Here is a 16,103-nt window from a genome sequence, read left to right as displayed (position 1 = left end):
AATGAATTTAACAATAAGGGGCTCGATTTTTTGACCGCTCTCCTAACTAAATAATTAGCACCGCAATTTCCATTTATTTAATAGTACCGCCTTATTTTTAGAGTCAAGAATCCAAATTCTTCGAAAACACGTTTTCGTGTTTTCGAACTAATTTTATGGCTTAAAATATCATTTACACAGATTAATTAGCACATTTAAGGTGGCAAAACCTTTTCTCAAACCATTAAAATTGAATCCTTATGTAAAAATCCGATCAAAAGATAAGCAGGTCGTCGGGCTACCGAAGCGGGGGTGCCATCCCCAAATTCAAAATTGTGATGGCATGTCTTCGGATCATCCTCAGGGATGTTTCCCAGACCGTCGCCAATAGCCCATTGTGCAGCTCTAGTGCGACGTAAATGAACAAATCAATCAACCGATCAGAAGATAAGCTTTTTTTTTTTCGCATGGTACTTCTACCATGTTATCTAAGGCAGAAACTGCTATCGCCGTTATGAATTTAGAGCTAAATTTAGCAATAAAATGAATATGATTAAACTACCTTAAATGTTTCTCCTTGCAATATTTAAAATGGATGACATTTTTATGGTATTATTTATGTAGCTATTTTTAAATACATATTGTTATGAAACAAAAACGATTTCGATTCAGAAAAATCCTATCTTCTATCAAAATTAATTATGTTGTTGTTTTTTTTAATTATTTTGTACAAACAAATTACCTTCATAATATAGAGTTTGAAATTAGTATAAACATTCAATAAAGAGTTTTACATTGTTGAGTGCGTGGGTTCGGTAAATTATTGGAGGGATTCCATCAAAGAGCGCTTGAAGTTTAGTATGACTTCAGACATGTAAACAAAACAAACGAAGTTGTTAAAAGATCACTAAGGTGATGACAATCATAAAAGCCATGTTGAAAAGCCAACTTAAATAGCTTCCAGAAATTACTCACAAGAACGTCGATATCGATTGTTTTTAAAGCATTCTCTTATGTTGACATCTTTAGTTGATTCTTACCTTAAGTCGAAATAATAAACAATTCTCTAGGAATCGTTGGAGACTTCTCTGCAACCTGAATTTCATTAACTTCTCTTCTTAAATTTGATTTCACTTTCTTAGAAATCAATTTTAGTCAGACTAAACTGAAGATGGGTGAGATCTAAAATTGTCTCAAAGAAGAAAAGTGTCATCCTTCGAAATAGTCCCGAATGGAACATAAAAAATAAAGAAAATAAAGAAGGGAGAAAAGAAATATTCTTTTCGAAGTCAGAAGGCAACCCGCCAACACAAGTTGTTTTTGCTATATGGTAGGCGATGCATCAGAGCTTTAGAATTCACAGAAATAGTTATATTGCTGCATTATGATCAATACTTATCTGGATCAGGCTCAAAAAAGTTCACTAACTAAAAGATAGTTTAATTTACGAAGATTCATTGGATAGTAAAGGACTTCTTTGGATTTATATAAATTAATTTCAAGCGATTTATTTAAAAGGTAAGTGTATTTTCTAATTTTGAAATTGTATTACATAACATGAAACCTATAAATTTATGATAAGCTCAAAATCATAACTTAAAAGTTCACGTATTTACTTTCAATTTATGATGTGTTGAATATGGTTTGACGACGTAGAAACTGAAAAATCCCTCCCGTGGTTTTAAAAATTCTTCGTAAGCTTGTAAAGAAATATTTTCTCACGCAAATTATTTATGTTTTATTACATGAAAGCCTTAAAGCCAAAACTTAAATATGACATATTTTCTTTCGCTTTGAAAAGTGCTAATTCTAGTTTGACAGTGCTACATAGGAACTAAGAAAACATTCCCATGGTAACAATGCATCGTAAGTCGAATTATTTTTTCAACATCACTTATTTGTATGTATTACTATGTTTTAAATGAAATTAATGAGAACACGTACCAAATAATTTCGAGTGATATCAAAATTTTAATATCTCGAAATATCGACATTTCAAGATACACCGTATTATTTAATTTAATTAATTTGCTTTATTTTTATGTTGGAAAATATTTTACCAGCCAAAATAAGGAAAGAAATAAAATTTCAAATTGTCCCATACTAACTTTTGTTAATTATAATTAAAAAAAATAATAACAGCGAGTATCAACATTTAACCATAAATAGGTTTAGATAAATCAGTTTCTATGATGAGTGTTGTTATAAATTGTTTAATATTTTTATAAACTTTATAATGTTGCTACTAAGAATTTATTTCTATAAGAATTAGAGTTCCTTTTGATTGTTTTTTCCATAACCAGAAAAAGTTTTTTGAAAAAAAACAGCAATAATCTATAAGAATTATTTCAGATTCCGAATTTAATCCGAATACTATATTTTTTTCTTGCTAAATCTTTATTTTGCTCCAATATGATTTTGTGTTAATGATTCAAAAATTTAAAATAGCAAGGCTTTAAAAAATAAATAAATAAACAATTAAATAAAAAAAACTTTAATTTTTATCTATTTAAAAGACTGTAAGTTGTAGAATTACGTAATGTGTTCAATAATTTTAAACTGCTGAGATAAATATTGATACAAAACTATTTTACAGATATGTTGTTTAAAGTAACTGCACTTTAAATTTTTTTTTTTTAAAAGGAAGAAAGTAACTCGAAACATGGAGCCATTAAATAGATCATACACACCATTTACACTGGGCCTGACATCAAACTCGTGGCGTCACAAGAGGAAAAAAAACCTGATTTCTAACCTCCGGCAATGCTTTCAGGCAAAGTCAGGCTGGAATTTAAACTCGTGATGATTAGCTAGCTCTTAGCCTCACGTGGTTATTTTTCCCTAATCCTTTCAAAATAGGGTTTTTAACTTCAGGAATGGGGTAAATTTGGCAAGCTTTTTTCAGGCTTTTGACGTTGGAGGACTGCTTTCAGAAGCCTTTTTTTCAGTCCTCGTTTAAATAGGATGTTACAGCTGGGTACATACTTAAGCCGAGTGGACGACCCTGTCAATATAATGACCTGTTGAACTGGAGTTTGAATCCCAGCTAGATGTTTCTTCCTTCAGTCCTAGTGTAAATAGGGTGATACGGAGAACCAAGGTGGATCCTAACCCATGGTCGGTTGCCGCCAGGGTGGAATTGGGCCGCCGATGATGGTTGAGAGTCTAAGCCAAGATGAATCTTTGGGTCTAATACCAGTTTTTCGGAACGATTCTCTATTCCTAGTAAGGTTTAGTCTCACTTAAAACATCTCTCCGTTGAGTGTGATTTCAGGCTAACACAGTCCTGTGTCCAATCTCTAGGACACTGTACAGTTTTAGAGGAGTGGATGTCCAAATTCCCATTTAAGTATTTTAAGTTTTGATCACTTATTATTTTATGTATATATATATATATATATATATACACACAAATTAACATGAAAAAAAACATGAATAAAATAAAAATAAAAAACTAAATGGTAGAGAAACAAGAATGGTAAAAGCAAATAGTCGTTGTCAAGACACATCTAATTGCCATAAATAATGCGATATTTCTGAATAAAGAATAATTATCCTAAGATAAAAATTATTCTTTATATGTGTCGATATCGCAAAAAACCTTATGTTGTAAAAAATCATGAAATAAAAGAAAAATGTAAAAGGAAATCAAACTTACCGGCGTGAATTAAAAGGCGGTTTAGGTTTAAAAGTACAATAATAAAACAGTTAACAAAAATCGCGAAGATGTAAAATATTGCTTATAGCTTGAATCGAATATAATAAAATTAAAAAAACATTTGATCGAAGAAGAAGAAAAAAATGTTTAGGTAAAATATTAGTGCTGAATGAGAAACAATTAGTAAAAAGGTAATAAAATTGAAATAATAATAAAAATGTTTAACGGATTGAATAAATTAGCAGTCTTAAAAAAAAAAAAAAATCATTAATAGGGAAATTAATTTAAAAGTCAGTCTGTCAGGATAGAAAGCCGTTTATAGACTTATCCTTCATTCATAAAATCTAACATAATTTTGCAGAATACACATATCCATCTTTCATAGGGTGACTTATTTAAAAATCAGAGCCTGCATACAGGAATAGAAAACCGTTTATAGGTTTTATTCTTCATTCATACAACCTTACATAATTTTAAAGTATACACGTATCACCTGCATTCATTTGGGGTGGTTCTTTACGAACCAGAGCCCATTCCACTTATACAAAAATAAAAATAATTAAATAAATAAATAAATAAATAAACTGTTTATTATACTGGACAATTAAAATTAAATTAATTTTAAGAGGCTACAAATATTAAAAAGTAACTAAAAAATATTTAACTAATCCAGTATAAAAGGTCATACATCCAAACTATTCCGTCCAGTGGCTTTAGGAATAGTTTATCATAGTTAGTTCCTACCTTGAAAAAATCAGAGCTTATTTTTAAAACAGAAAAATTAAATAAAAATTAAAAATTAATGTACCAAGTTATTTAAGATTTTTTTAAAATAGAAATTAAGAAATGAACTAGGAAAATGGCTATTAATTAAATCGTTTTTATATATATCAGTATCTAATAAAAACTCGTTATAGTTAGAATTATTCCTGTAAAATCTATGAATTTGATTGGCAATAATATTAGAAAAAACCTTATTGGCTAAGTTAGAGTTGAAATCTATGCATTTTTTAACTGGAAATTTAAATTCATTTCTTTTGTCAAAAAGTTTAAATGTAATATTTTTATCTGCATTAATATTAAGAGTCAAATCTAAAAAATTTGCTGAAGAATTACTATTATTTGTTTTATTAAGAATTAATTCATTTGGATAAATATGTTTTGCTAGAATATCGAAATCATTAAAATTAATAACTAATAGATCATCAATGAATCTGAGAAAGAGAGAATCAATTGGAAGATTAACATGTGATTTTACAAATCTATATTCTTGTAGAAAAAGAAAAATATTGCCGATGTTAGTACTGAAATTATTTCCCATGGGAATACCATTAATTTGTTGAAAAAGGTGGTCATTGAAAAGAATATAATTGTTGTTAAGGTTAATATGTACTAGAAAGTTCCAGTTATCTTCATTAATAATATCACTGAGATTAAACATGCTATGAATTTGAAGAAGGTCATCATGAATTTTATTAGTTGGAAGGGAAGTATAGAGGTTTTCGAAATCAAAACAGTGAATTGAATCTACATTTTTTAAAGTTTTTAGTGTATTTAAAACCTGAATGCTATTTTTAATATTCCAATTTAAATAGTTATTATTTTTAGTAAGTTTATTAATTTTGTTATAAACTTTTTTAAGAATGTTCTCAAAGTAAATACCGATTTTTTTCATGTTACTATTAACGCCACTTGCAATAAACCTGAATTTGGTTGGAGTCTTATGGAATTTTGGATTGGCAAAAAGAAAAGGAAAATTGTTAATATTATTTGGTTTAATTTTAAGTCTTTTATAGATAGCATTAATTTTATTAATAATAATATCACTGCTGGTGTTAAGTTTTTTGTAGGTAATATTGCTATTAAGTTCATTGGAAAGAAGTTGTTTGTAAAAAAATTTTCAAATAATTGCAAAATTATTACTAGCTTTATCAACAGTGGTTATACAAAATTTATTTTGAATATTTTTAACATCTTGTCTTAAAACAGAGTTAAAAATTAAATCCTTTTGAAAAACTAATTTGTCCCTTTTAATATTGATTTTAAAATCTTTAATGATATTCTCTCTCCATTCAAAGAAACCTTCAATTGGGAAATTATGTTTGTAAGATAATTTTAAAATAAAATCATCGAGATTTTTAATAAAAATAGAAATAACTTTGTTTTTTGAAGTTGGAAAAGATGGTCTAAATTTTGAACCTAAAGACATAAATTTTTTAATATTATCGTTGTCAATAATATCTAAATCCCCTGTAATATATATATATATATATATATATATATATATATATATATATAACGTCGTTGCCAAGTGGAAGGATTAAAACAGGTCTTAGGCCGGGAAGGAGGGTACAAAATTTGTTTATTAATTATTAGTCAGAGCAGTCATGAGAGTGTGTAAAAGTGAACACGAAAAGTAGTGCTCCTTGGTTATATGTTAGGGAAAATCTTGCAAAGTAAAATCTGTAAAATGTCTTAATTTAGGGAAAGAGGGAAATCTTAGTAGTTGCTATTGGTTTATGAAATAGATAGAGCGTTTCCTACAGAGAGGAAAGGGAAAAATGTCCTGCTTTTAATTAAATGCATACTTGAGCCAAAAATAGATTTAAGAAGAGGATGTGGCTTTTAAAAGTGTGAGAAAGTATTTCGATTAGAATAATTCATTAGGATAACATAAAAAGTTTAATAAAAGCTTTTTATGTTACATCCCCCCTCGCCAAAAATGTTTAGTTACAATCAAAAAATTATAAAAATTATCAATTTGTAAAATCTTCCCTATGGTAGAAGCATAATTAAAATGAAAATAATCAAATTTATAATGTTAACAATATATAAAAGTAATATGAATTGAAAAAAAAAAAAATAATACACATTTGTACTCTTGGTAAAAATTTTAACACAGTTAAAAATCTGTAGTGGCATTATCAGCAAATTTAAAATTTTCATTTTCAACAGTTTTTCTGAGTTAACAGTTTTTTCAGTTCCAAGTCCTTTGTTTAAAGATCACAACACAGTTTTTTCACTATAAGAAGTATTCTTCATAATAACACAATTTAAGTTAACTCTTCAATGAGGATGATAAAAATTTATAGACATTTTTAAAAATGTGCAAGTTAGAATGTTAAACACATAATACAAAATACAGTTATAGAGGAAAAATTTCTATCTGGAATTCAATTTGAGTATCGTTTACCTTGTTTGAAAAAAAAATGACACAGTGGTTGTTATTCTGAAGTTCAAGACTTTAGTATTGTCTTCATTTCACTTTATTTATTATTTACCTTTCATATTTGTCACCTTAATAGCAAAATATTTGAAAATCTCCTGAAGTTAGGAATTTATTTTTTATCTTGGATTTGCACAATTCCGTCAACATAATTTGGACAATGTTACGCACCATTATCACATTTAGTCTCAAGAATATTTGAAAATTCAAGATTATTTTCAGCTTTGCTATTTAAATCTTTATTTTTAAGTCTATTTTTTTTTGTCTTATTTTTCTACAAATTCACTTTGTTTACATTCTTGCTATTCTCGTTTTTTCTTTCTTTTTTTTTTCTTTTTTTTATGCCTAAAATTTTCTTTTCTTTCCTTTATTTTTCTTTTCTTTCTTTCTTTTATTTTCCTTTTATTTCTGCTTTCTATATTTTTTTATACTTTTACTTTCTTTCTTGGTATTTTCATTGCAATCATTAACCCGGATTTCAGGCAAAATGTCTAAGGACAAAATGCTTTTAATCAGAAAAGGTGATCAGTCTTCTCAGATTTTACATTACAACCTGTTTAACACAATTTATCACTAATTGAAATCCAAAACAAAGCTTTCAAATTTAATATGGTATTAAGGTAAATCAGTTTTTAATTTTTGACTGATTAGCTATTTTCCTTATTTTTAATCTGAAGTGCAAGTTTGGTTAATTTGCAAATTAATTTTTTTTTCTCATTTATATCTTTCTTTCTTTCTTTTTGGACATAATTTTTCTTCTTCTTTTTTTCAAAAATTTTATTTCGGATATTTTTTAAAGTAATTTTTATGCAGAGATCTTAATTGGTTATTTAATTTGTCACAATTGAGTGTTAGGAAATTCTAATATTTTCATTTCCATTTTAAATGTGTTTTTTAAGTGAATTTGGTTACTAATACTTTTCAATTTGTGTTTCATATCATTTTCCTATCTGTATGCTGGAATTAAAGTTCAGAAATAAAGAAACAATTTGTTAATGGAAATTACTGAGCTAGAACTGAGCTATGAACTAATTACCAACGTTGGACTCAAGCATTAATGTCTGGTTTCACATTTCAATTCAAATTCCAACAACAAGTATTTTATTCATTTTCCAAATTATTTGCATTAGTTTTAACCTTTCTTGATTTAATTTATAATTTCTGCCACACAGCAATTGCATTCATTTATCAACATCAATCATATCAATACCAAAAATCAATATCAATAGTTATTGTAGTTGCATTTAGAAGAGAAAAATTTTTTTAATGGCATTTTAATATTAACCCTACACACTATAGTAAAACAAAAATATAAATTCAATTAATCAATAAATCATAGAAACTGTAACACATAAAACAATAAATATGAAAATAATTTCTCGAAACATTTTTTATGCCAATCAATTCTCTGAAAATAAAAATTTCTCAAGAAAAAAAAGTTTCAATAGTAAATACGATCAATGTTTAAAAAATAATTGTTTCAATTGAAACATCAAATATGAGAAAAAAAATTTAAAATCATAATTTATTATTTTTGTTTATTTACATGAGTGTTTTTTTTATTTATTAATCAATAAAACTTCAAGAATTTTTTTTATGAGAATTGTAAAAAAATTAACACAAAGGATACGTGAAAAAGTTCGAATTAGTCCAAGAAGATATTTTGAAAACTGCAACATCAGATGAAAGTTGATTGAAATTCCATAAACACAATTCCAAAAGCTAAGACGAGAGCTGCTAGGGAAAAAATTTGTTTCTTCGTTAAGAGGAATTATATTTCTCCTTGAATGAGGCGAGGTTAGAACAATTTACTGACGATAAAATGCTACGCTTTCCGGAAGGGATGAGGTTTCAAATCGAATACTTTTTAACGTCTATCAGGAGTCCAATGCAGATTTTCTTTTCTGTCCAAGAGGGGGGGGGGAATCGAATCTCAGCTCTCTAGTTGTATCCATCGCCTTCAGAACGTAGACATAATATGCAGCATACACAAAAGGAAAATCGATGATCTTTAAGACAAGTTCCACTGGGCGTAGGTATCATTTATACAGGGTGGTCCTGAAATGTATGTCAAAAATGTAAAGGAAGGTAGAGGGGACTTAAATAAGCATATTTCGTATAGGATTGTGTGTGCGGTAATGCCGCCTTGAGCCGGTAGGGAGCGCTGATGACTCCGGCGTATAAAAGCGCTTGCTAGCTGGATTCCCTCACGGATCTCAAACAGCATGCATCGTTTCACCAATGTGGAGCCTGCCGACGTGCATTTCATGCATGGGGCTGCACAAGGAAACGAATTAGCTGATCAGAGGATGTACAGGTAGCGTCAGAAATCACGTGGACGCTGTCAACGGCCAGCATTGGATACGACGGGGTGGTCCAGGTCCCTGGCCACCGCGTTCTTCTGATTTAACCTGCTTGGACTTTTTCTTTTGGGGTCATATTAAAAGCCTGGTGTACGAGAGTCCCATCAAGAAGATCTTGTTCTCCGCTTGTCTGTCGCTGCTTTACATGTGCTCGACATGACTAACGTCTTTTCAAATGTAAGACGATCCATGTGCCGTCTCTGTGAATCTTGTATCGATGTTGGTGGCGGTTCTTTGGAGTACCTCTTGTAAACTGTTGATAAATTTTTATTTTCTTTTGTCTTTACTTGTCTTTTCAGTTTCCTCTGATTCATACTGCTTTACAAGCTAGTGCTTTAATGTGCCATTACCGCACACACATTCCTATCCGAAATATGCTTATTTAAGTCCCCTGTACCTACCTTTACATTTTTGACATATATTTTAGGACCACCCTGTATAAACAAAAAGTTTGATGATTGAAGAATTTATTTTTGTTGAAGTTACTGGATGAATTATGATGATTAAGAAGAATTTAACTGCTTATTTTCCAACTGTCCATGCGAATGAGATATTCGATATTTTTGATGTACCCTCTTCCGAAGTTGATTTATTTAATTTCAAATGAGATATTCCGTATTTTTGATGTACCCTCTTCCGAAGTTGATTTATTTAATTTCAAATGAGAGATATTCCATATTTTTGATGTACCGTACCCCCTTCCCGACAGTTCAGTCCTGGCGACTTATAACGTCGTTGCCGAGTGGAAGGATTAAAACAGGTCTTAGGCCGGGAAGGAGGTTACAAAATTTATTTATTAATTATTAGTCAGAGCAGTCATCAGAGTGTGTAAAAGTGAACACGAAAAGTTGTGCTCCTTGGTTATATGTTAGGGAAAGTAAAATCTGCAAAATGTCTTAATTTAGGGAAAGAGAGAAATCTTAGTAGTTGCTATTGGTTTATGAAATAGATAGAGCGTTTCCCACAGAGAGGAAAGAGATAAATGTCCTGCTTTTAATTAAATGTATACTTGAGCCAAAAATAGATTTAAGAACAGGATGTGACTTTTAAGAGTGTGAGAAAGTATTTCGGTTAGAATAATTAATTAGGATAACATAAAAAGTTTAATAGAAGCTTTTCATGTTTTATATATATATATATATATATATATATATATATATATATATATATATATATATATATATATATATATATATATATATATATATATATATATATATATATATATATATATATATATATATATATATATATATATATATATATATATATATATATGTATATATATATATATATATATATATATATAACATAAAAAGCTTCTATTAATCTTTTAATGTTATTTCTTTTCTATAAAACAAATCCTAATTAATTACTCCAATCGAAACACTTTCTCTTTCTCATACTTTTAAGAAGCCACATCCTGTTATTAAATCTATTTTTGGCTCAAGTATGCATAATTAAAAGTAAAGACATTTTTCCCTTTGCTCTTTGTGGGAATTGCGCCAAGTCGGATTTTCTGCAAGATTTTCCCTACCAGAAAGACTGATCGTCGATGGAGTAAACTTCACTTTTCGTTCGTCATCCATTTGAAAATGATGAAATAAAATTATTTTGCTTTCATTAAAATCCTGTGTCTGTTTTCCTGCTCGGTCCGACTGCTACATTTTACAAACCGGCAGGATCTCCACCGTATCGCGTAACACAAATCAGGTTCCGAATCAAGACAAAGCACTTCTTCATTTTCATTTGTTTTTTTATGATTCCCACATTCTTGCATCATAACAGCTCTTTTGTTACTTGGTAGCTTTTCGAAAAGGCTAGGCCAACGAAACCTCCTTCTTTCTTTTTTTTTTCTTCTTAGTGTTTTCTCTCCATTCCAAAAGTAAACACGACAGTTAATAGGGGAATAAACCAATTTTCTTCGTTAAGATGAATCACAAACTAACACCGAGAGTGATGGAGAAATTGTGGCAGATTATTCTTTCGATTTCTGAGTAGAAGGGGTAAATGTCGCCATCAGCCCAGGGTCAAGGTTCATTCAAATCCAATTAATTTCGCAGCATTGGAAATAAACTGCTCACTGCATTCTCTTCTAGTTTGAAGTAGCCGTGAAGAAAGGTATGGGTTTAAGATCAGCCAATGATTTCTGACATTGTGCTGTAAGTCTTATTTCGATCCGTTCGTAAATAGGCTCAATCTTTTAGTTCAGTCAATCAGCAGTGTGTTCTTTCAGTTAAAAAAATTTTTTTAATATGTTTCGAAGAAGCATTTTATCATTTATAAATACCCTGCAGCTGTAACAAAAAATGCTTCTATTAATCTTTTTATGTTATTTCTTTTCTGTAAAACAAATCCTAATTAATTATTCCAATCGAAACATTTTGTCATACTTATAAAAAGCCACATCCTGTTCTTAAATCTATTTTTGGCTCAAGTATGCATAATTAAAAGTAAAGACATTTATCTCTTTACTCTTTGTGTGAATCGCACGACCTATTGCATAAGCCAATAGTAATTTCTAAGATTTCCCTCTTTTCCCTAAATAGAGACATTTTCGGATTTTTTGCAAGATTTTCTCAACCAGAAAGACTGATCGTCGATGGAGTAAACTTCACTTTTCGCTCCTTATCCTTTTGAAAATGATCAAATAAAATTAATTTGCTTTCAATTGCGATCTTGCAAAAAATCTGAAAATGTCTCTATTTAGGGAAAAGAGGGATATCTTAGAAATTACTATTGGTTATCGTAGAAATTAGTATTAAGTCGCGTGATTTCCACAAAAAGCAAAGGGGAAAATATCTTGCTTTTAACTAATGCATACTTGAACCAAAAATAGATTGAGGGACAGAATGTGAATTTAAAAGTGTGAGAAAGTGTTTCGATTGGAGTAATTAATTAGGATTTGTTTTATAGAAAAGAAATAACATAAAAAGATTAATAGAAGTATGTATGTGTATGTATGTATGTAGAAGTATGTATGTGTGTGTCTATGTTGACCGATGTCTGCAAAATGTGCAATTTGATATTCGTTGATATTTTAATATCCTATTAGGATAGATTAGGAAAAAGTTGACTGTTGGGAATACTGGGCAAATGTATACCGAACAGTGGTACTTAACCTTAAGAAAACATCAGTGTAGTGAATACCGGGCAAAGATTTTCTAATTTAAGAAGCATAAGGGTGAAAAATACCAGTTAATATCCCCACAAATGTTCGATAGCCCCAACATTGATGTTTTTCCTAATCTATTCTTACTGGATATTAAAGTATCGAATAAATATTTAAATTCTCTCTCTCTCTCTCTCTCTCTCTCTCTCTCTCTCTCTCACACACACACACACACACACACAATCATCTTGCAAATCGCTTCAAGATCTGAGAAAAAAAAATTTCCTTCCTTATTTTAACTGGCTCTTTCGACCGTTATAACTTCATCGTGAAACAGAAGTTTATAGATGTTTTGAATTCAGAGTTGAATTGTTTGTAGGGTGTTTATGTTTCTCTAGCAAAATGTTTTTCTTCTATATTAAAGAGAGTTGCTGCTGCCGTTACCGCCATTGCAGAAAAATTTTAACGAATGTGCTTTTCTCTGTCATAACACAAAAACTGTTTGATGAAATAAATATTATGAAATGTTGCACAGTTATAGAAAAACGTTTTAAAAAATTTCTGAAGTCAAAATATTGTTGATGTAGTTATTAGTAATTGAGCTATTTTACGTCAAAGTCGAAAACTGCTATTTTGCGTCGCGTAATTCTGTTTAGCGAAAACTATTAGTAGGAGATATATGATTGTTTTGAAGATAAGCACTATATAGTTTGTCTATATAATGAACTCCCCTCTCCACGAAATCTAAAGGCGTCTGCTGCTATGTAAACAAGAAATAGCGCTTTTCAAAAAGGGGAGCTTCTTTCTCTCCTGATTCACTTTCTCTTTCCGACCCTAGCCAAAACCAATCTTAAATTAGGATCCAACTTGAAATTGTTAAACCTCGTAACCATAGTAACCGCCACTACTCCAGACGAATGGCTAGGGGAGATCTTTACATAGACAAACTATTGTAGTTTCTGAAAATGAATAATTTGTCCCAGTTTGTTTAAATTTCGAATTAGTTTTGGGGTAATTAAATTATTATTATCGACAGTTTTTTTGGATTTTTCAATGTAAAATAAAAACTAATCACAGAAAATTATAATTTTTTTCAGTCAAATATCCCTATGACTAAATATTTAATTTTTTTTAAAACATTTTTAAACATTTGGAATTAAGTTTCAAAATTTTGGTGTATTTCTATACAATCTCGATTGGTATTTATAAGTAATACGTATTTATTTATTAATTTATTTATTTAGTTTTGACAGAACCAAAACCAAGTATTCTCTTTTTTTCCAGGATTATTTTAATTAGGGGGCTCGGTGTTAACATTCATATAAACTAATATCGAGAGTTTTTCGATTCTGCATCTGCTTCTATGTTTGCGTTTTTGTTCTTTCTTCGCCTATATGTGACATCACCTGTGCGTGATATTGGACTATCATTTCATTCTCTTTTCTTTAATTTGCAAGGAATTATTTTTCAATTTAAAATTTTTGTGATTTAAATTTTTAAAATATATATACGATTATGTTTTATTTAAAATTCACCTTGAATTATTTTAAAAGTAAAATCGACTGTTTAAATTTTTACCGGTAGTAAATACGCTAAAATTATCAAATTCAATAATTTTAGCGTGTTTACTACAGGTAAAAATTTAAAAAGTCGATTTAACTTTTAAAATATTTCGATTTGCTCTTCTATTTTTGCTTTTCGATTTGAATTTTTGCTCTTTACTTTGAACTTCTGTAGTTTATAATTTCATTTTTTTAAAAGGTTGCATTTAATAACTCAAACTAAGAATAAATAAATGAAAAATAAATCGAATTAATGATTTTTTTCATGTGAATTGCTTAATCCTGCGGTATATTGAATTACATAAAGTGTACAAATACTTATTAATAACTCCTTTGACTCAAGTTACATGTGAGAGAATGTTCTCCAAACTTAAAATTATCAGGTTTCTTTTTCGTGGATGATTAATATTTAGAAGCGTTTGTTATGATGGCTACTGAGAAAGACATATTGAATTCCCATTAAAAGTATACAACCAGAGTTTTATCGGAGCAAACTAGGCCCATAGCTAATGAGAATCGCGCGGTCTTCGAAAGTTGGAAGCAAAGCCATATGATGATGATTACGAATCCACATTTTTATTTTTTATCATCGGATGCCTATCAATCTTCTAGTAATAAAAGTGTAGGGTACACTTTATGAAGCCATTTAGATTTTTACTCCCCATTTACACGAGGTCAGACATCAGGAGCGTGACGTCACAAGAGGAACGAAAACCTCAATTTTCAATTCAGTTTCTTCTAGCCCTCTTTCAGACAAGCATTGCCGGGTGAAAACAACTCATGAAGCCCAGCCGAAATTCAGGCGTATGATATGATAAGCTCTTCTCGTCACGTGGTTATTTTTCGTCTAACCGTGCAAGATGGAGTTCTTAACATAAAGAATGGAGTAAACTTGACTAGTCTTTATTCTGGCTTGTAACGTCAGAAGGCAGTTTTCAGGCTACTATTTTCAGAGCTCGTTCAAATTAGGTATTACAACTGGGTATGTACTTGATCCGAACGGGCAAATCTGTCAATCTTATGACCGGCTGGACGGGGATTCGAATACCAGCGGTGACAACGTAATATTTCCTCCATTCTCACAATACGTGAGGAGTTTGGGGCATCCATTATCCGGAACTTCTCAATTGGTGGCCCTAGACTGTTGGATTTCGAAATTCTCATTCACGCATAGATGGTGGTACCAGAAGCTGCTTAACATAAAAAAGTCAAGTATTTCCATCTTTCACGATAGATGGCCTCACTAGATCAACTAATTAAGCCAGATACTGCTGTTTACTTGACAAAACACTACTCAACCACAACCTAACTTTAATGTTCATTACCAAACGAAAGGCCTGATATAATCTAACACCAAGGTCCTGTTATATTTCATTTTTATGGTTTCAAAACTGTTTAGTTTTACATTCAGTTTTATTTAATCCATACTAGTTGTTTCAAACCCGTAAAGGCAATGAGTGTTCCAAACCTAAATCTTTATGGTTTAAATTAGGAAGGACAGACAATACAATACTTTAAAACAGTGACAGAATTTATTTCCCTCCCAATGAGGTGACTCAGGCTCGAATCCCAGCGAAGGCTGTTCGGGATGGTGTCTTAGAATTCTCTTGCAGTCTGGCTAACCATGGATGGTTTTCGTGATTTTCTTCTCCATGTAACGTGGATTAGTTCCATCAAAAAAAAGTTCTCCATGAAGACTTTGTCCCAATGTTTGATTCAGGATTTTTTCTGTCTTCTAGATTGGGTTTTAAATTACAGGACTACAAAGTTAAACATTGATAGTCATTAACCTGAAAACTTGTGAACAGCTGTTCAACGCCGGTTATAAAATAAAATTTAAAATTAATGTTCTACTTCGGTGAAAGAGTTTCAAAGAACACTAATGGACTCATACGTAGATTTGGCCATTAAGAGGACGGCATATCACGGAAGAAACTTTTCGTCGCAAATTTCGTTTCACTTCCATTACAAATTTAAAAAATAAAGAAAAAGTGAGTTCATGGAAACCTAGCGTTAGCTATGAAGTTTAAATTGCTGGAGAAAAAATCAAAATGCAAACTAATTACTAAAAGAGAACCTCTCCATTTTATAATACTCAGTTTTTTTCTCATAATTTATTTTAATTTTGATATTTTAAAATTATCTTTTCAGTATTTGAAACTTTATGACTTACTCTAGGTTTGTCTGAACTCACTTTTTCTAC

At 30.1% G+C, this 16,103-nt stretch overlaps 1 protein-coding gene across 1 annotated transcript in view; it reads left to right on the top strand.

Annotated features, from left to right (window-relative positions):
- The first annotated feature begins 841 nt into the window (after window positions 1-841).
- Window positions 842-16,103, top strand: part of LOC107448813 (TWiK family of potassium channels protein 18) — a 54,305-nt gene continuing 39,043 nt past the window's right edge. Inside the window, exon 1 of the mRNA XM_016064158.5 lies at window positions 842-1,497. The gene's annotated coding sequence lies outside the window, so the exon portion shown is untranslated. The remainder of the gene's footprint in view (window positions 1,498-16,103) is intronic.

Source organism: Parasteatoda tepidariorum, chromosome 12 (genome assembly GCF_982258835.1).
Source record: "Parasteatoda tepidariorum strain Cologne lab strain chromosome 12, Ptep-v5.0, whole genome shotgun sequence".
Classification (NCBI taxonomy): Eukaryota; Metazoa; Arthropoda; class Arachnida; order Araneae; family Theridiidae; genus Parasteatoda; species Parasteatoda tepidariorum.
This window is presented reverse-complemented; position numbering and strand designations above follow the sequence as displayed.